The 20,959-nt window shown below is 41.9% G+C and overlaps 1 pseudogene; it reads right to left on the bottom strand.

Moving 5' to 3' along the window:
- Positions 1 to 3,080: 3,080 nt before the first annotated feature.
- On the bottom strand, positions 3,081 to 17,278 carry LOC135541133 (D-threitol dehydrogenase-like; annotated as a pseudogene).
- Between the last annotated feature and the right edge of the window lie 3,681 nt (positions 17,279 to 20,959).

Below are 20,959 nucleotides of genomic sequence, written 5' to 3'. Positions count from 1 at the left end.
TATACTACTACAACATATCTACAGTGCATTCTGAAAGTAATTCTGACCCCTTGACTTTTTCCGCATTTTGTTACGTTACAGTCTTATTCTAAAATGCATTAAATTGTTTTTTCCCTCATCAATCGACACACAATACCCCATAATAACAAAGCAAAAACCGTTTTTTAGAATATTTATCACATTTGTTAAAAATTAAAATAACACATCTACATAAGTATTCAAACTCTTACTCAGTACTTTGTTGAAGCACCTTTGGCAGCGATTACAGCCTCAATTCTTCTTGGGTATGATGCTACAAGCTTGGTACAACTGTATTTGGGGAGTTTCTCCCATTCTTCTCTGCAGATCCTATCAAGCTCTGTCAGGTTGGATGGGGAGGGTTGCTGCACAGCTATTTTCAGGTCTCTCCAGACATGTTCGATCTGGTTTAAGTCTGGGCTCTGGCTGGGCCACTCAAGGACATTCAGAGACTTGTCCCGAAGCCACTCCTGTGTTGTCTTGGCTGTGTGCTTAGCCATGTAGTCATGGCTCTATGTAGTACTGTGTGCCTTCAAGCAGTATAGTCACCTCAACTTGCTCAATTTCCACATTATTCATTACATAATTTAGTTGAGGTTTAAGGTTTAGTGAATGATTTGTCCCAAATACAATGCTTTTAGTTTTTTTATATATATATATTTAGGACTAACTTATTCCTTGGCACCCATTCTGAAACTAACTGCAGCTCTTTGTTAAGAGTTGCAGTCATTTCAGTCGCTGTAGTAGCTGACGTGTATAGTGTTGAGTACTCAAAGCCAGTGGCATGTCGTTAGTAAACATTTTAAAAAGCAAGGGGCCTAAACAGCTACCCTGGGGAATTCCTGATTCTAACTGGATTATATTTGATATGCTTCCCTTAAAGAACACCCTCTGTGTTCTGTTAGACAAGTAACTCTTTATCCATATTATAGCAGGGGGTGTAAAGCCATAACACATAACTTTTTCCAGCAGCAGACTATGATCTTTCTTGTCAAAAGCCGCACTGAAGTCTAACAAAACAGCCCCAAAATCTTTTAATCATCAATTTCTCTCAGCTAATCATCAGTCAGTTGTGCAAGTGCTGTGCATGTTGAATGTCCTTCCCTATAAGCGTGCTGAAAGTCTGTTGTTAATTTGTTTACTGTAAAATAGCATTATTCTGGTCAAAAACCATTTTTTTCAATTGTTTACTAAGGGTTGGTAACAGGCTAATTGGTCGGCTATTTGAGCATGTAAAGGGGACTTTACTATTCTTAAGTAGCAGAATGTATTTTTGCTTTGCTCCAGGGTTGAGGGCACACACTTTCTAGTAAGCTTAAATTGAAGATATGGCAAATAGGAGTGACAATATCGTCCACTATTATCTTCAGTAATTTTACATCCAAGTTGTCAGACCCTGGTGGCTTGTCATTGTTGATAGACAACAACAATTGCAACAATAGATAAAAACAGTTATTTCAATACTCAATATTAACTGGTTAGGTAGCATTTCAATTGCTCTGAACCTTGACAATTACTCTCTCATCTCATATATATATAAATATAAGAGATGAGAGAGTAATTGTATGTATATATATATATGTATAGCAGACCAGTTGTTATTGCTCTCAGATAATGGCATACAACGTCCTTTATAGCCCAACATTCAAACAGCTAGTATCCTGACTCTAGACCGCCCCTTTGTGGCCATCTGATGAAATGCCTAACAAAGAACGTGCTCTAGGCACATTTACATGTTCATTAGCTCATTCTCAATATATTCTCACATTCACTGATTACAGGAATCTCATTTCTGATATTTTCCTGTGAGGAAAATAAAATCATTCAAAGTTCAGAGTTGTGTATCTACCAAGCAGGTTTGAGATGTCTTCTACATCAAATCCAACTGAAATGCAGCGATCATCAGATCTTTCCATATCTAAATGGGATCCTCTCACTCACTAGCTCAGTTAATGACCAGACCCCATTATGTAAATCTGAGTACAGCCACTAATAGTGAGAAGTTGCTCACACAAACACGAGCACTGTCTCATTGCATAGATGGTGCTAATTGGACACTCCTTTGGTATAATTGCAGTGACTGAGGCCGTGCCCTCAGCTAACCTCTCCTTTAAGTATTGTTTTGCAGCACATAAACAGTACAGGGAGCAATTAAGATGCGGCTCGTAAGCACCACTTGGGGGACCAATCAGCAAAACCATGAGAGAGACGAGCTGAACAGGGGAGGGACAGGGATATGCTATGGTACCCAGAGAAACACACAACCACAGCCCAGGAGCCTGTCAAACAGGTAGATATTACACATTTCTATGCAACAATGTCTAGCTAGTTTAGAAACCTTACTTAAGTGTACAGTCCCCGCAAGGGTTACGTTATAGTAAGAAGAAACCATTTTCTTTTGATCAAAAAAATAACATTTATTTTTTACAGGTTTGATAGTGTTTATTTGAGGGACAGACTGTCTTGTGTACAGTATCTTGCCATACACATATCAGTACAGTGGAGCCACTTTATAGGATCCCCTTTCTTCATTTACTTTGCCAAATCCAGTACGTACTGTACTTGCTTGCACAGTCGAAAAGAGCATGAGTTTAGCGTATTAATATCTTGAACTACTGTATGAATCATTTCCAACAACTTGACACGGACGAAACAAAATACCTCTGTCGAGGCCAATGGTTTGAATACTTGTTTAGAAGAGTCACTCAGAGGCAAGCGAGTAAAGGGTTTCTGTAAGAAAAAACAGATTTGCACCATGTAGAAGGGATACGATCAGCGTATTAAGGATGTGCAACAAGGTGTGCATTGCTGTCAAGAAAATCGATCATAGATATAATATGAAAGCACAATTGTGTCTAAATAAATATGACCCATTTATTGGAAGAGCTTAACTTAACAAAAACCATCTCCAATCTGACATAATGCTAAACCAGTGAGGTAATCACCCTGACCTAATCTCTCAATGTTATTCTATTTTATTCTCCCCTGTGGAGATCATTCACAGTAGGTGCCTATTCCCAAGAGTGATCCAAGAGCGGAACAAAGAAAGTATCTCCCCCTCTCTACCACAGACTTTGCCCACCCTCTATGACTAAGTTATGCCCTGTCATGTAGTCGGAGGCGTCAGATGCCAAGTAGACCACTGCAGCTTGCAGGTCTGTCACTAGAGCCAGTCGTCCAGCAGGGATATCTGACAGCCAGCACTGCACCAGAGGCCTCAGACTCTCTGAGAGGATGAGAGGGGTGTCAACAATCCCCCTGAAATGAGAGAGGGAGAGAAGGATGGAGGGAGAGAAAAAAAATCAACAAGAGGAATCAGAGACATCAGACTTCAGAGCCAGGAGTGACAGCGGCATCGTGTTTCAGAGCCACCGCTTTGGTGACAAAAATAAACCCAATTATCCTCAGAGAAAGGGCACGGCGCAGCATCTCTGATGGTATTTACAGTGGGACTCGTGCCGTTTAATGACTGGCACATCGCAGGAAGCGCCACCGGGTACGATGGGACCCTGGGTGTAATTTGCCTTCAGGAGCCTGTAGATAAGCACTTTCTCTGCGTCTTGCTCACAATCTCACTTTGATTCCTGCCTGATATGTGCTTGAGCTGGTTTGATTTTCAGGCAGAGTGCTTGAGTGGCATTTAAAGGAAACAGGTGTGTTAGTACTGTAGGCATTTCCTCGTCTGATTTCCTCCTCTGAGACATAGGCACTTTCAAGTCTAGACGATGCCTCTTCCAGTCTAATGTCAGCATTAGTGTATCATGACCAATGATTTTCTCTCCACCTAATTAAATATATAACTTGGATAAACATGTCAACACATCTGTGTCTAATGTGAGACGACTTCAGGCTTTTCACACAATCAATATGACAGTAGCTAAAAGCTTCACGGTCGACTCATCTTTAGCTCAGACCTAATGTTAGGCCTACAGTATTCCAGGCTGTGCCTTGATACAAATTCCAACATTTGGATAAATTAGCACCTCCAAGGAGCATGTGACACCATAGTTAACATATTCCACCTCAATTATATTTCTCTTCAGCGCCCTGTTATCTGGAACCTTTCCTGGCAATCAGAGGTGCTGTTTTCCCTCAACCAATTTTGTAGATAATGCAGCTTATCACCGGCGCGGCTAAAGTTGCCAATGAAATCAGGCTGCAGTCAACCTCGCCCTCCGCTAATTGTGTCCCTTTTTTTATGCATATTTACCGACTGTCACTTCAAAGAAATCAGCGGCCCATTGAGACAGCCAGTTAGCAGGGGGAAAGAATTGCTTCTTTGCAAATTAAAATGAGCAAACAAGCTAGCAATAAATAAAGCAAAGCGGCGACTGGCGCATGAATGGGCGCTTTGTTCTGGGGCCGTGACGGGGCCCGCCGAGCCCACTCACTGGACGGATTTGCTCAGGGATGGCTGTGGCTAAGGGATGCGCCACCGAACACACAGGCAGAACTCTTTCTCAGCCCTCGTCTTCCCACCGCACGGCTTCACAGGCAAACATACACAAACAACAAGCTATTGTTGTGGAGCCACTTGTAGTGATGATGCTAATTTGATTCCCTAATTGAATATAACAATTAGAGCAAGTGTTTGGTTGATTCATCCCTCAAGACGTCATCCAATTAAGCTTGAGCACATTGTTTGAGGACTTAAACTGGTGCCTCATTCTCAAATGGAGCCATTCCAGAGGAGGAAACCACTCAATCACTGCTCATCACTATAGTTCTGTAATGGTGTGCTATACTGCACTTGGCAGCTCAATAAAAAAAACAATACATGGGCTTTTTGTGTGTGTACATTCTTAATACAAGTGAGGATTGAAATCTTCTCCCTCTTATCTGTGCCTATAAGTGATGTGTAAACTGTTTTGGCATGGGGATACAGTCCCTGACATTGATACTATACTGTAGGTCTATTCTGTTTATAACAAACATGGGAGACAAACACTTGCGGCGAGATGCAGTTGACCCCTCTGTCTATCCACTCTGTGCCAAGTGACTGTGTCAGTTTGAGCAATCCTGCCTTTGAGGTGTTGTAGGCAAGCTGCTTCTGTGGATGGGGCACTGCAGAGGAGGGGGACAGGCAAAAGAACAAAGAGACCACTGTCAACCAATGTGAACATGTCACCAGTTTTATCTCTGACCATGTAAGTTGCACTCAATGTCTAAAAACCAAATCTTACCCCTTTAACAACCATGAAACACATTCAATACACACTTTCTCCGAGAGTACCCCTGTGTGTAATTCATTTGGAGCGTTGCTTCATTTCAATCATAACTCAGCTCCCTGCTTTCATACTGGATGCTACATGAAAACACCTCCATTAGCTGCTGGGGACCCTGTGGATGAAGCCATGTCAAATTAATTGCTTGTAATGTCCGGTTCTGCACCGTGTTCAGCAACAAAGGCAATGCACCATTTGTTTGCCTTGACCATCACAGATGCTGCACACTGCATGGGATGCTGGGACAGCGGCTCATTTTCCTCAGGTTGATTAATCATCACAAGGAAGCCTCCAAGTTACATACAACTTTAGTAGTTAACCTCGTCGCCCCGTGATCTCACTGCCAAATTGCTTCGGTTGGGACTGAGATGATAAATATGACACAGCTGCAGAGAGGCAGGGGCCGGTCCTGGGGAGACAGACTGGACTGGAGCTTCTGTTTAGAAAGTAAAATAGCTGATGTGAGAAGAGAATGCTTCCATGGTGGAGTGAGGAGGCTGAGGAGGAGGTGCAGGCCCCTGGGTAGGGCCCCAGCCCAGGAGGAGAGGAAGAGCACGTGAGGAGGAGCAGAGCCCAGGGCTTACACCCAGATTGAAGGTGAAAGCCGATTTATCAGGACAGGAAAAAAAGCCTAACAGTGCTAATCCTCACTGAAGACCCGATGATACGGCTTCAAAATACCATTCAAAACAGGCCTTCATCCTTCAAATACACCTGCATTGATGTTTTCCGTCTTTAAGAGCAGTAATCCTTAGAGAGGTAGAAAGAGAGGCAGAAGGAGAGCACTCTCTAAAACCCTCTAACATTCACCCTGCTACTTATTGCCCATTCTAAGTGGGGGAAAACAAGCCCTTTCATCAGGCAGGCCTACACAGAGTCAAGTCCTCGGGACAGAATGATTGGCTCTTTATAAGAAAGGATACCTTGTGCTTATGTATGTTAACATGCTGGTGGCAACTGCAGGTACAGTGGGGCAAAAAAGTATTTAGTCAGCCACCAATTGTGCAAGTTCTCCCACTTAAAAAGATGAGAGAGGCCTGTAATGTTCATCATAGGTACACTTTGACTATGACAGACAAAATGAAAAAAAAATCCAGAAAATCACATTGTAGGATTTTTTTTTTTTTTTTTTTGCAAATTATGGTGGAAAATAAGTATTTGGTCAATAACAAAAGTTTATCTCAATACTTTGTTATATACCCTTTGTTGGCAATGACAGAGGTCAAACGTTTTCTGTAAGTCTTCACAAGGTTTTCACACACTGTTGCTGGCAGTGATGTTTTGGGGCTGTTGCTGGGCAACACAGACTTTCAGCTCCCTCCAAAGATTTTCTATGGGGTTGAGATCTGGAGACTGGCTAGGCCACTCCAGGACATTGAAATGCTTCTTACGAAGCCACTCCTTCATTGCCCGGGCGGTGTGTTTGAGATAAACTTTTGTTATTGACCAAATACTTATTTTCCACCATAATTTGCAAATCAATTAATTAAAAACCCTACAATGTGATTTTCTGGATTTTTTTTCTCATTTTGTCTGTCATAGTTGAAGTGTACCTATGATGAAAATTACAGGCCTCTCTCATATTTTTAAGTGGGAGAACTTGCACAATTGGTGGCTGACTAAATACTTTTTTGCCCCACTGTATATCTAGGGCTGTTGCGGTGACCGTATTACTGCCACACCGGCGGCCACACCGGCGGTCACGAGTCATGATGGCAGTCAAATTCCACGTGACCGTTTAGTCACGGTAACGAGGCTTCTCCAAGCTCTGATGCTGCTGCTGGACATTAGTATCCTACCAAACTTGCTAACTGTCTGGTATTCAGCACCCTATTGTCCCTCTAATCACTCTGACAATGCAAATGTAAAATAAATACAAATGTAATCGAAAATCTAATCAAACACTTCATGAGAGCCCATGAGCTCAGGTTGCACATTTCTATAGGCTATGCAATTGTGTGAGAAAACAGGAGTCATGGCCTTTCCTAAAAAGAGGACGATCCCATCAGCTTTCTGTAGGCTAAGCCTACTATATGTATTTCTCAACATTCCTTATATTAAGCACATTGCTTATATTTACAACAGGAGTATAGCCTACCTTGTTGGCATGAAAATGAACCACTGGAAAAGCGTCCTCCATTCGCTATTTAAGTGCATACTGTAGATACATTTTTTTCCTGCTGCCCCTGTTTCGATACAGGTGCATGATAACGGTCCATTCTAAATCAAAACAAATTTCACTCATATATTATTTTGTATATGTAAAGACAAGATTAAATCAAGAATAGTCTGATGGGTGACAATATTAGCCTATCACTTGTGAATTATATATTATCACTTGCGAATTCTGCTTTTTTCCCGTGACTTTTTCGAATCATAGTCACACACATCATGTAGCCTAGCCCATAGGCCTATATGTTTTTAATAAGGTTTGTATCACAACTAAAGTGGCCAAATCATTTCTTAAAATTAAGAACATTAATCCACTTTACAAGGGGTGTAGGACCTAACTAACATACATAAGCAGCGCATTTCAAGTTTGGGGAAGATAAATTGCACCATAAAAAAAAATGTACCTTTATAATAAAAGCATTGCATGCATAATTGCACTTGCGGTCACTTGTGATATTGGTGTTTTTCCGCTAATGGAACATTCACGCTTATAGCTTACTGCCATTTGTGCATCGCTGAGCTTATAATGTGAAGAAATAGCCTAATAGTTTATCAACATTTTAAGCTAAATATTCTGATCTGTTGCGTCAGCCACATTGCATACAAAAGGTTATTGATACTAGTGGTTGTATTAATTTGGGATCTATCACATCGCACAGCTGTCCCAGACTCTGTTTGGAATATGTATTTCTCGCACAGAATAGAATAGGTCGACTTCCGTACTATGGGGGATAGTATATTGACATAGGCTAGTGCTTTTGCTGTTCATTAAGCCTACTCATCTTGCTGGCTGACGAAAAGTAAATGTGGACAGTTCTTCCAATATCTTCAATGCGGATGTCGGAATTAGATAAGGACGCGCGCAGTTGCGTCCCCGGTGTCTGTCTTCACTTGTAGCCTATGAGAAAGACCCGATCACGTGATGGAGAGCCATGTGTGTGAGAGCACTTAGGTCAAAACAAATAAAATCAAATTTTATTGGTCACATACACATGGTTAGCAGATGTTATAGCGAGTGTAGCGAAATGTTTGTGCTTCTAGTTCTGACAGTGCAGCAATGTCTAACATGTAATCTAACAATTCCACAACAACTACCTAATACACACAAATCTAAGTAAAGGAAAGGGCACAATGGGCACTGGCCGCAAAAGGCATGTATTTTTTAGGGTGCATTATAGCCACACAAAGGAGATGTCGCCGTGAGATTTGAGACATTATCAAGTGCTTGTCAAATTGTGAATGAGTGACTGATGAAGTGTGTAAAGACTGTGTTGTGTCTTTGGCTATGCCGGATTAAGTGATATGACATGATATTCTATAAAATAATTTCTCCGTAATTAATATTACCTGATTGAGCTAATCATGTTAATGTAATTAACTAGAGAGTCGGGGCACCATGAAATAATATTTATAGAGCTGTTATCTTCCGAATAAACTCTTAAAGACCTAGTAATATTTTACATCAATAGCAGTCAATATTAATCGTCATCTTAATTCAGTCTCATCTGAAAGTTGTACATTCTTGGTTATCTGCACGAACCCTGGCCTACAAGTTGAATCAGAAATACAAAATTGGGTTTAATTATTTATTTACTAAATACCTAACTAATCACACATACACATAATTAAATCATAACTTGATTACAAATTTGGTCATAAAGGAAAACGTCCCTAGCGGGTGGAACAGATAAGACAGCTTGTTACACAAAAGAAAAGGGATGGGTTTGAGTGAAAGAGTGGGAAGACTGAGGGACAAAGGTAGAAGCAGTGCTATTGTAAATACAGTATCTTATGCATTCTAAATTACCGCCTTTTTGGAAAAGGAAAATGTAATAAATATTTACTCTGAGCTGCGCTTCGGTAGGTTGGTGGTAGATGGAAGGCCGTGTTGCAAAACCGAGTCCTTTGAAGAATGTCTCTGGTGGTCAATTGGAGACATTGTAGTAACGTTGTTGTGTGGTAGACGGGATACTCTGTCTGTTCCTTCCTCACCTGCGTTTGCAGCTGCTGTTGCTAACTCAACGGCTAGGAGGAATCACTTCTGTAGTGAATAAGAGTTCAAAGTTCATGCCATTCGCAACCAAAGCTCACGATGTTGGCTTCGTTCTGTAGTTATTATCTGACCGTCGTCCTCACATCCTCGGAACAGGAGGTTATATTGTCAAAGGCTTTATATAGGAAGGGAGAGGAGGGTGTGTTTGAAAAGTTTTATAGCCCATGTCCCTTCACAGGGGCGGGCAACTAATTGAGCAGAGCCCTATCTTATGAAAACCCAAATCTCACATTTTAGAAGATAAAATCACATTTCATCCCATCACGAATAATTTCATATTCAAACATTTAAATTGAACAACAATTCCATGTAAATCCGATAACTCTGATGTGTAGACTTTCCACTGTAAAGTTTATGTCATCTTATCATTGATGAGAATGTCTCAGATCATTGATGAGAATGTCTCAGATGACAACCGAACTGACATCATATTCAATAAGTACCACCGCATATGTTCAATTGGTCAGTTTACCAGAATATAGTTCATTCCCCTCCACCTTCTGATGTTCCCAGAATCTCTATGTTAAGCAAGGGTTTTGCACATGTAACATCAGTAGGTTAGAGAGAGGAAAAAGGGGGGGAAGAGGTATTTATGACTGTCATAAACCTACCCCCAGGCCAACGTAATGACAACTGTGTGTCACGAATTCCGCTGAAGTCGCTCCTCTCCTTGTTTGGGCGGCGTTCGGCGGTCGACATCACCGGCTTTCTAGCCATCACCACTCCATTTTTCATGTATCCATTTGTTTTGTCTTGTTCCCTGCACACCTGGTTTTCATTCTCCAATCATCATATGTATTTATTCCTCTGTTCCCCATCATGTCTTTGTGTAGGATTGTTTTGTGTTATGCTGGTTTGTTCCGTGTTTATTGTTTACATGAAGATTGTTACTTTGTTAACTTTATATAGTTGCGTCTATTTTGGCGCATTTACACTTTTGCCTAATTTTGGTTGGAGATTTTTGATGCAGCTGCGTCCTACTGTTATTCTCTCATGCCAAATAAAGTGGACTGTTCACACCTCTCTGCTCTCCTGCACCGGACTGCTCCACCAGCAGCACCCAGCCTAAACACTGCAAAAAAACAAAGCAGAGCTCGTCTTTCAAGCAACTTTTTTCTAATCATCACTAGTCCAATCCTGCAGCCTTACAATGTATTAAACATCTAAAAATATAGCCCCATGTTTGTAGAACAACTAAAGTTACATTAATAACTAAATTAAGCATATAGGAATACTTGTTTCTTTGTTAACCGCTCAACACAGAATAGTTGCATGTGTGCACTCCCTCAAATAATTTGGAGAAAATATCCTTTATATTTTATTCAGCTTTGTTCAATTGTATTCTTTTTACTATAAAATACTGCCATGGAATTCTAAGCAAATCTTGTCTGCTAGAGGAACTAGTGTCGCCCACAGCCATTTGGCATAGGCAGATCAGGGCATAACATAACAACAACTATTTCTTCATATCATGCTTCTTTATACCTGTCTAAAATAGGTAATGGGTTTATTGTGAAGGAGAAGGCTATATTACATTGATTTATTAGACTTTTTTAAATGTAGATGTTTTAAATGTAGATCTGCATCAGTGGCTTGTAGGCCATGTGTGGAAGCCAGGAGATGCTAAATGTGTTTATGTTAATTAAACGGTCAATTACCATGAGACCGAAAGTTATTTGCTTGACAATCACTGGCTGATGAAATTACGTGACCACCACAGCCCTAGGTATTTCATTTGAATGACATTTCCACTGCAATGACTCCCTCTATTCTGCTCACTCAGGTCAAACACTGCACATCCTCTTCCCAATACAGTCAAACAGCATGAACAATATGACCATATATAGGAATATATATTGTTAGCATGTATAAATGCACTATATATACACAAAAGTATGTGGACACCCCTTAAAAATTTGTGGATTTGGCTATTTCAGCCACACCCGTTGCTGACAGGTGTATAAAATTGAACACACAGCCATGCAATCTCCATAGGGAAATATGGATTGGCCTCAGTGACATTCAACGTGGCACCGTCATAGGATGCCACCTTTCCAACAAGTCAGTTTGTCAAATAACTGCCCTGCTAAAGCTGCCCCGGTCAACAGTATGTGCTGTTATTGTGAAGTGGAAATGTCTAAGAGCAACAACGGCTTAGTCGCAAAGTGGTAGGCCACACCAGCTAACAGAATGAGACCGCCAAGTACTGATCGTGTAGCGCATAAAAATTGTCTGTCCTCTCAACACTCATTACTGTGTTATAAACTGCCTCTGGAAGCAATGTCAGCACAAGAACTGTTCATCGGGAGCTTCATGACATTAGTTTCCAAGGCCAAGCAGCTGCACACAAGCCTAAGATCACCATGTGCAAAACCAAGCTTTGGCTGGAGTGGTGTAAAGCTCGCCACCATTGGACTCTGTTAAAGCATGACAATCCCCTCGTATACAAAATGAGGTACATACAGAAATAGTTTGTCGAGATCGGTGTGGAACAACTTGACTGGCCTGCACAGAACCCTGACCTCAACCTCCATTGAATACCTTTGGGTTGAATTGGAACGCCGACTGCGAGCCAGGTCTAATCGCCAAACATCAGTGCCCGACCTCACTAATGCTCTTGTGGCATAATGGAAGCAAGTCCCCTCAGAAATGTTCCAACATCTAGTGGAAAGCCTTCTCAGAAGAGTGGTGGCTGTTATAGCAGCAAAGGGGGGACCAACTCCATATTAATGCTCATGATTTTTGATTTTGGAATGAGATGTTCGACGAGCAGGTGTCCACATATTTTTGTTAATGTAGTGTACATTTAATGCTCCTCCTCCTGTGTGTCTGACCATCATTCTCCTGAGATGGGGAGGGGGGAAAAACACATTTTATTCAGCAGATGGACAAAAAGCTGTCATTGTGCATTTTAATTGGACATTCACGGCTGCTTTTTGGTACCCCACTTGGCTAGAACAAGTCCCATCTGATTATGCATTATGACAATATTATAACAGATGTCCAGACCAATAAAGTAAATTCCTTCAGGACTGCTGGTAATGTGAGTAATTGATCACTTTTTTTATACCGGCCTCTATTTACCAGCATGGTCCTGTTTTACAGATTGCCCCTGTAGTTGGGACTGAGGCCCATATGGTACAGGAGTTTATTGGCGATTTGACTATACTGCTGATGAAGTGCTGCTGTTCCTCTGGAGGAACCTGTAGGAGGATTTCAACTGGGCTGTGAATAACTCAGATTTCACAATGCACTTAGTAAAATCTGAAAGCATCTTCCGCTGCTTAAACACGGCCCTTGGCACAGGCAGGCAGGGTTGTTGCACAGGAACACACTTTACATGTTGGACCTCAGGTTGCCTTTCTTCCACATCCTCCCCACAGCTCAGGAGACGGATGTTTATTATGATGCAAAACTGCCTTTAATGAGCAGCAATCACAACTGTGCGTTTGCAACGGGAGAATAATGGGGGGGGGGGGGGGTTGGATAAATCACTATAGCATTGGCCTGAATAAACAGTGATACGATGAAGATTAGCAGTAGTAGCACTTGTACTGTTAGACATAGATTGCATTTGAGAAATGGGTCACCAAGTTCTCTTCCTCTAATGTCACTTTAAGCTCACTAAAAAGACACTGACATGGCAATACTATCGAAGCCCAGTCAAGTCTGTTTGCAACGCTACAGAAACAAACGGTATACAATGGTGTTCTGGTGCAAAACAGCACTGTGATGTGTATTACATGTACTTCTCAGCGTAGGAGACATCAGTGCAGCAACAAAGCTCATCTCACCATTCTTCACTTGGCTCACAATACATGGAGATGAAAGGAAGACAAATATACAGGATAGATAGAATCATCACTCACCTATTAGACTGGCCATGGACGCTGTGTTAATAATCTTCCCATATCCTTGCTTCAGCATCACATGACCTGCAGCCTGAGGCAAGAATTCAGGGGGAATGGACGCATATTAGGAACATTCTTCACACTTTTAGTATTGACACCCTATTGCTGCATTTCCATTGAAGATTTACCCCAGTGTTTTACCCAAAAGGCTCAGACTTTTCTGTTTCCATCTTTGCAGGCCGGCACCCGTGTCTCACTGGACCATGGCTCTGACGGGAACGGATCTAACTTAAAGGCAAGGCCCTTAGTACTTTTCAGCTTGCATTTACATAACAAGGACTAACTGTGAACTTTGACAACTTCTCACGAAGCAACATTCCTGAAAGGAGGTTGTTGATTCTGCTCGCCACAAATCTTTAGTGGCCGACCACAAGTCTTTAGTCTTTAGAGCGACAGGTAGACTAGCGGGTAGAGTGCTGGGCTACCTGACGCTACATACCCGAGCCGACAAGGTGAAACGTCTGTCGATGTGCCCTTGAGCAAGTAAATTAACCCTAATTTACTCCACCTGAACCTGTAAAACAACACCTTTCACTGCACCTATCCAGTGTATGTGACAATAAAACATCATTTTTGTAAGTCCATTTTTGTGTGTGTCACAGTCCTGATAGAAACACAATATCACTAGAGCTGACATTAACATAAAACCTTAGCGACCCACTGGTGTGGGGGTAAGTCACAATGGAAAAGCACCATTAGTGTACACTTTTCATTATTATTCATACTTACTCAAAGACCCTAACTCAAACTCTCCTATATATTTCATGTGTAACTTACAGGCCAAACATTCCCCCCAAGACACTTAGACATGTAAGCTGAACTGAAATGCAAACTATATTATATATATATCTATGACACAGTTATGACCCTCTGAGTGATGGAATAGATCAAACAGGCCTACAGTAGTATACAGTAGAGGAGTTAAACAACTGACAGGACATGAAAGTCTCCTTCAAGTTGACATCAAAGGTTTGGTCCCACTCTTCCTGACTGGTGTCTTCACTGGCTGAGTTCATGTGTATCCCTGCATTGTTGCATGCTATTTGGATCTCTCCCCATTTGGACACAATGCTGTCAATCATCCTCTCAACATTCACGGATTTGCTGATGTCAGCAGTAATCGCAATGCAATTGATCCCTGTATTAAAAAGTAGTGGCTGTTTAAAATGTGACAATAGGCAACATGTCTAGACTAAGGATTAACAAGGGTAACCGGGGTCCCAGGACTGTCCCGGAAAACAATCTCCACATTTCAGCTCAAAAGATTATGACAAGACACAGGAAATTACAACATTTTCCCCAAACGTTGCACTAATGCAATTCCACAAAATGCACAACATGCGCAGCAGTAGATTAGCAAAAAAAGTTATAGCATATTATCCAAACAGGTTGTCGCATGGACGCCTTTTGCCTAGTGTATTTACTTCACACAAAGTCACCATATATTCAAAGCACACGCATAATTGACAATGCCGGACTTCACACGCAACCTGAAAAAAAGTTAATAAACCCTACAGGAAACCCCTACAGTATAGCTCATAAAATCTCTCTTTGAGCTGTCATTGCGCCTCTTCAGACAGTCCCAAATTTGACAGGCCTATGCACATTTCACTACATAGGCATCTCTGTCACAGACATGAAGTCTGTTAAGAATTCAGAGGCATGAGGGAAAATTCTATCAACTTCTCCTGTCCTAGAGCCTAGGCTATTTTTCTATCCTGTTCCAATCTAACATGAATCTCGCATGAAAATTCCTAACTTTATTCTGTAATCCATAGGTAGCATTATCAAAACACGTCTCTCACCTATGCATGTCAAAATCCTGGTATGACATTTCCCCCGCTTCTCTGCACTGTCTCGTACTTGCTGCCCATATGAGAGCATCGGTAGAGAATGTGTGATCAACAAACTGTATGAGAGTAGACACAGATATTATTAAAACAGAGTTGGTCCCCGTTAGATACCTTGATATTTAAACTATTTCCACTTTTCATCTCCATGTTATTCATGAGCTAATATGCTATCTGTATAATCATCAACTTGATCTGGCCAAATATAGGAGATATTCTGTCATTAGTTCAAGGAGGTTATTAGCTTATTAGCAACTTTGGTCATTTGACTTTAGTTTGACTGCCGTTACAAAGTTTGTATGATTAGACAAAGCTATATTCGGGGTGCAATCTGTGTGTCCTGAGTGCGCTCTGTGTGAAGATAGTCTACTGCTGAAATGTACTGAATTAATTGAGGAACATGATAAATAAGAATTTATGAAAGGCCTGTTTCGCAATTCACAACAATGTCACTGGCGATGAAAGATACTTTATCACTACGAAATATACATTTGATTTGCTCTGAAATCATTACATAGTGGCCCAGCCAAGCCAACAAGAGGCGTTGGCACATCGCCTCACTTATTTTGGGAGAACCCTGGCATATTAACCATATCTTGGTTTTAAACACTTTAAATGGGCACTTCTTGTTTTTCGCTGGGACTCTATGGATAAATATGAATTATTCCCGATATTGAAACTTGGTAGATTTTGGGGAAAATATTCATCCCTAGTCTATACTGATAATATTGAAATCATTTATATAATTATTTGTCTCCATATGTAAAATATGGTGCACATGAAAGTTTTTTTGACATACAATATAGTCAGTTGGCCCTGGAATTGTACAATATACAGTATTTCCTCTACTTGTCTGTGAGAGTAGAGCACCATCTGCTGGTAAAGACGTGGAAATGTAATATGAAATGCCAACACAAACAAACAATCATAGTGTTGTTTTCTACTGACAAGTCCTTACCTTTCAGCCACGCCCTGAGCCTTCCCTTGACCCATGTCCACGACAGCCTTCTTGGCTCCAGCCTCTCCCAGAGCATGTGCGAACGCCCTGCCTATACCCTGGCCTGCCCCTGTCACATAGGCCACCCTGCCGTCCAGACGCATCCGGCCCAGGATCGACCGCCCATTCACACTACGGAATATCGTATCGTATGTTACCTTGCTCTGAGACACAAGTTGTGAGTAGTAAACGATCTGGCAAAAAGTCTGTATGAGCTGTTAAGTACTGTAAAGGCACCATGTGACTTATGGTAGTAGTAACCACCGTTACCAATGAACAATGGTAGTACCAATGCTAAAAGTAAACTTGGACAAAAAATGAACTAAATGTGGTTCTGAGAATGTGTCTTACACTACCTGTACCTGCACCTACTCCGCGGATGATGCTGATCCCATCTCCGAGAGGAAGAATGACCTTGAAAACCAAATGCTTCCTCATTAACACAAGAGAAAATACCCTGTAATCATCCGCCACTTTACAAGCCACGTCTCCCCTTTGACCTGCTCCACACGAGGATCACTTGTGACAAACTGGTTAAAATCTCAGAAGCGCCAGTCCGTTTTCATCAGCGGTGTCCTTTAGGTAGACCTTAGCCTTGAACAGAGTTATCCACACATATCACACCACTCAGCCGTAGGAGGTTGTGGTCCAGGATGAACTTGTAGTAGTTGATGTAGTTGTTCTTGTCGGCGCCGACGAAGACCACGTCAAACTGCTTGGCTGCTGCAGCCATTTCCTTTAAAAAGAGACAATATTATCAGAGCACTGAACCATTCCCTGTCATTGAGCTAAATGTACGGGATTACAGTGCATTTTCATTTACCCCTACCAGACACTCAAATAATGGTTATGTTATATAGCATAGCCTACTTACTACACTCATCATACGTATTACACTTTTAATATAAATAGTTATGTTTCCAAAAGTGACTTGGTTTGCATTGTATATCCACATAACTTCATAACCTGGTTATTAAAACAAGCAGATCAACATGTGAAATCACTGCAGGCTTATACAACACGCTTTAACTAGTCACCTTCAAGGTATCCATGGCAGAACATATCTTTACTGTTTCCTTCCTGCCATGTGGAGACTTGTCAATTATGGGCTGAGCAAATTCTTTAAGATATGGCTCGAGCTCACAGGCAACCAGAGAACCATCCTCGGGCAGTCCTCAGCCATTGACAGAGCCCCATAGCCTGTGAAGATGCCTCTCTCAAGGATCATCTTGGCTTTACTCATGTGGACCAGCATTTTCAGAGTCTGGCCTGCTAATTAAACATAATGAAAGACAAATATTTAGCACTTTTAAATATGTATCTCTCTAACCATGCATCCACTCAACTCCACCCAATGCAGGTAATAAAGACAGCTCACCTTCCACATGCCCTTGTGATGTGACGCACTCTTTCGGAAGCCGAAACTGAGTTGTGCCCTACCTCGAAAACTTTCTCCCAGTTGTGTTCCATCGTTGCGTTCCAAGAGGTTCAGTAAGACTTGTGCATGAGAAACCATGCATGTGCACTGTGTTTGTGGGACAGACACAGGAAATACTCACTGATACAGTTCGGCAAGAGGTGCACTTTACTGGCTGCTCATTTCCTCCAGGTAGCCGTCTAGACCACACGCTATGTCCAGGGCCTTATGTTGGTTGACCCTCAGCTCCTCTGGAATGTTGGCATTGCCATCTGCTATCTCTTTGGCTTTTGGTTAAGAAATCCACCATGAATTCCATCAGGGTGTCAGAGACTGCAGAGAATACAAGATAAACAAACTGTACACAAGCCTATACGGCAATAGCCTCATGCGTACTGTAGACCATTATTAGAGACAGAGAGGCAAAATTAGAGACAGGGAGGCAAAAAAATGAGGTGATGATTAAGGTGAAGGAGTGATTCTAATGATAAAGATGTGTTATAATCTGACAGTTCAGACTACTCTGTGTCATAACAGAACTACACCACTAGGTGGACACAGAGCTCTACCAAAGACTGATGAGACCTGGAAGGAGGACTAATGAATTACCAAAACAGGTTGGGTAATAACCTTTGCATATTTGGAGCCTATTTAATTGAATTCAAATCAATATTATGTTTCATTTTTAAAAGCAAATATAACCCAGTGAGTACCGTCCGACACCCACATCCATGGACGTTGAAAAGATATTGAAATTTGGTCCGTCCTCCCTGGTCTCTATTTCAATGTCCACAGGTGTTGTTTTTTCCCCTTCTATAATTGGTTCAGATTTGGTCCGGTCCAAACCGGCCTTGATTTCAACATCCACAGACATCTGGTACAAACTTGATTTGATCTGAACATAGACGTTTATGACCAAATCTGAGCCAATCATAGATTTCTATGTTTCACAAGTTTGGAAAGTACAATAATGTAGAATATAGTTCAGTATAATACAGTAGACCATAGTACAGTACAACACAGTATAGTAAAGTACAGTATAATGTATTATATTGTACTGTACCCCACTGTACTTTACTGAATGGAATAACGGTGCCGGAGGGGATGGCTGCCGTTTTACGTGCTCCAAAACAATTGTGCTATTTTGTGTTTTTTTCTCACATTGTTTGTAAATTATTTTGTAATTAATGTTTCTGCTACTCTCTCTTATGACTGAAAAGAGCTTATGGATATCAGAACAGCGATTACTCACCTCGAACTGGAGAAATATTTTTTTTGGATGAGTCTGACGAAGGATATACATACTGGTGATCCCCGACCAGGCCCAAATCCATGAGTGGGTATCCCGCCTCTACTATCCGTTCTATTGGCCAACGTGCAATCACTGGAGAATAAACTGGAAGAGCTCCTTCAAGACTATCCTACCAACGGGACATTAAAAACGGCAATATCTTCTGTTTCACAGAGTCGTGGCTGAAAGACATCATGGATAATATACAGTTGGCTGGGTTTTCCATGCTTCGGAAAGACAGAACAGCAACCTGCGGTAAGACGAGGGGTGGTGGTGGTGTGTGTCTATTTGTCAATAACAGCTTGTGTGCGATGTCTAATATTAAGGAAGTCTTTCGAGGTATTACTCGCCTGAGTTAGAGTACCTCACGATAAGCTGTAGACCACACTACCTATCAAGAGAGTTTTCATCTATATTTTTCATAGCTGTCTATTTAACACCACAAACTGATGCTGGCACTAAGACCACACTGAACCAGAAGTGGCGCTCCTAGTAGCCGGGGACTTGAACGCAGGAAAACCTAAATCCATTTTACCTCATTTCTGCCAGCATGTCACATGTGCAACCAGAGAAAAAATAACTTTAGTCCACCTTCACTCCACTCACAGAGACGCATGCAAAGCTCTCCCTCGCCCTCTATTTGGCAAATCTGACCAGTGACTCGCTCAATACGGAAATGGTCATATGACACGGATGCTACGCTACAGGACTGTTTTGCTAGCACAGACTGGAATATGTTCCCGGGATTCATCCAATGGCATTGAGGATTATAACACCTCAGTCACAGGTTTCATCAATAAATGCATTGACGACGTCATCCCCACAGTGATCGTATGTACATATCCCAACCAGAAGCCATGGATTACAGGCAACATCCTGCTATGCTCTCAGACGAACCATCAAACAGGCAAAGCATCAATACAGGACTAAGATTGAATCCTACTACATCGGCTCTGACGCTCGTTGGATATGGCAGGGCTTGCAAATTATTACAAACTACAAAGGTAAACCCAGCCGCGAGCTGCCCAGTGACGGGAGCCTACCATACGGGCGAAATGCCTTTTATGCTTGCATCGAGGCAAGCAACACTGAAGCATGCATGAGAATACCAGCTGATCCAGACGACTGTGTGATCGCACTCTCCGTAGCCGATGGAAGCAAGACCATTAAACAAGTCAACATTCACAAGGCCGCGGGGCCATACGGATTACTAGGACGTGTACTCAGAGCGCTGACCAACTGGCAAGATCTGGGGACCCATGCCAAAACTTTTCAATCTCCTGAGGGGGAATAGGCATTGTTGCACCTTCTTCCCAAATGTCTTTGTGTGTTTGGACCATGATATTTGTTGGTGATGTGGACACCAAGGAACTGGAAGCTCTCGACCTGCTTCACTATAGCCCCGTCGATGAGAATTGGGATGTGCTTGGCCCTCCTTTTCCTGTCGTCCACGATCATCTCCTTTTTCTTGATCACGTTGAAGGAGAGGTTATTATCCTGGCACCACACTGCCAGGTCTCTGACCTCCTCCCTATAGGCTGTCTCATCGTTATCGGTGGTCACTGTTGTGTCGTCTGCAAACTTAATGATGGTGCTGCAGTCATGCTTGGCCATACAGTCATGGGTGAACAGGGAGTACAGGAGGGGACTGAGCACGCACCCTGAGGGGCCACCGTGTTGAGGATCAGCGTGGCAGATGTGTTGTTACCCACCCTTTCCCATGGGGGCGGCCCAGGGCTCTAACCTTAGTGATAAGCTTTGAGGGAATAATATGAACACTCAACTGTATTCAATTAATACCATTCTCACATCGCTGTTACTTTTGTCCAGGTGGAAAAATGCAGTGTAGAGTGCAATCTCTACTTGATTTGAATTGAACTCTACTGTGCTGTACTGTACCGTGCTGTCAAACTTGTGAGACTGACTAAATCTTTTTACATTTACATTTTGGGCTTTTAGCAAACGTTCTTATCTAGTGCTACTTATGGTCAGTGCATTCAACTAAGGTAGAACCAAATATCACAG

This window comes from Oncorhynchus masou, chromosome 6 (genome assembly GCF_036934945.1).
Source record: "Oncorhynchus masou masou isolate Uvic2021 chromosome 6, UVic_Omas_1.1, whole genome shotgun sequence".
Taxonomy (NCBI): Eukaryota; Metazoa; Chordata; class Actinopteri; order Salmoniformes; family Salmonidae; genus Oncorhynchus; species Oncorhynchus masou.
Note: the sequence above shows the minus strand (reverse complement) of the source record. Positions and strands in the feature narration are given on the sequence as shown.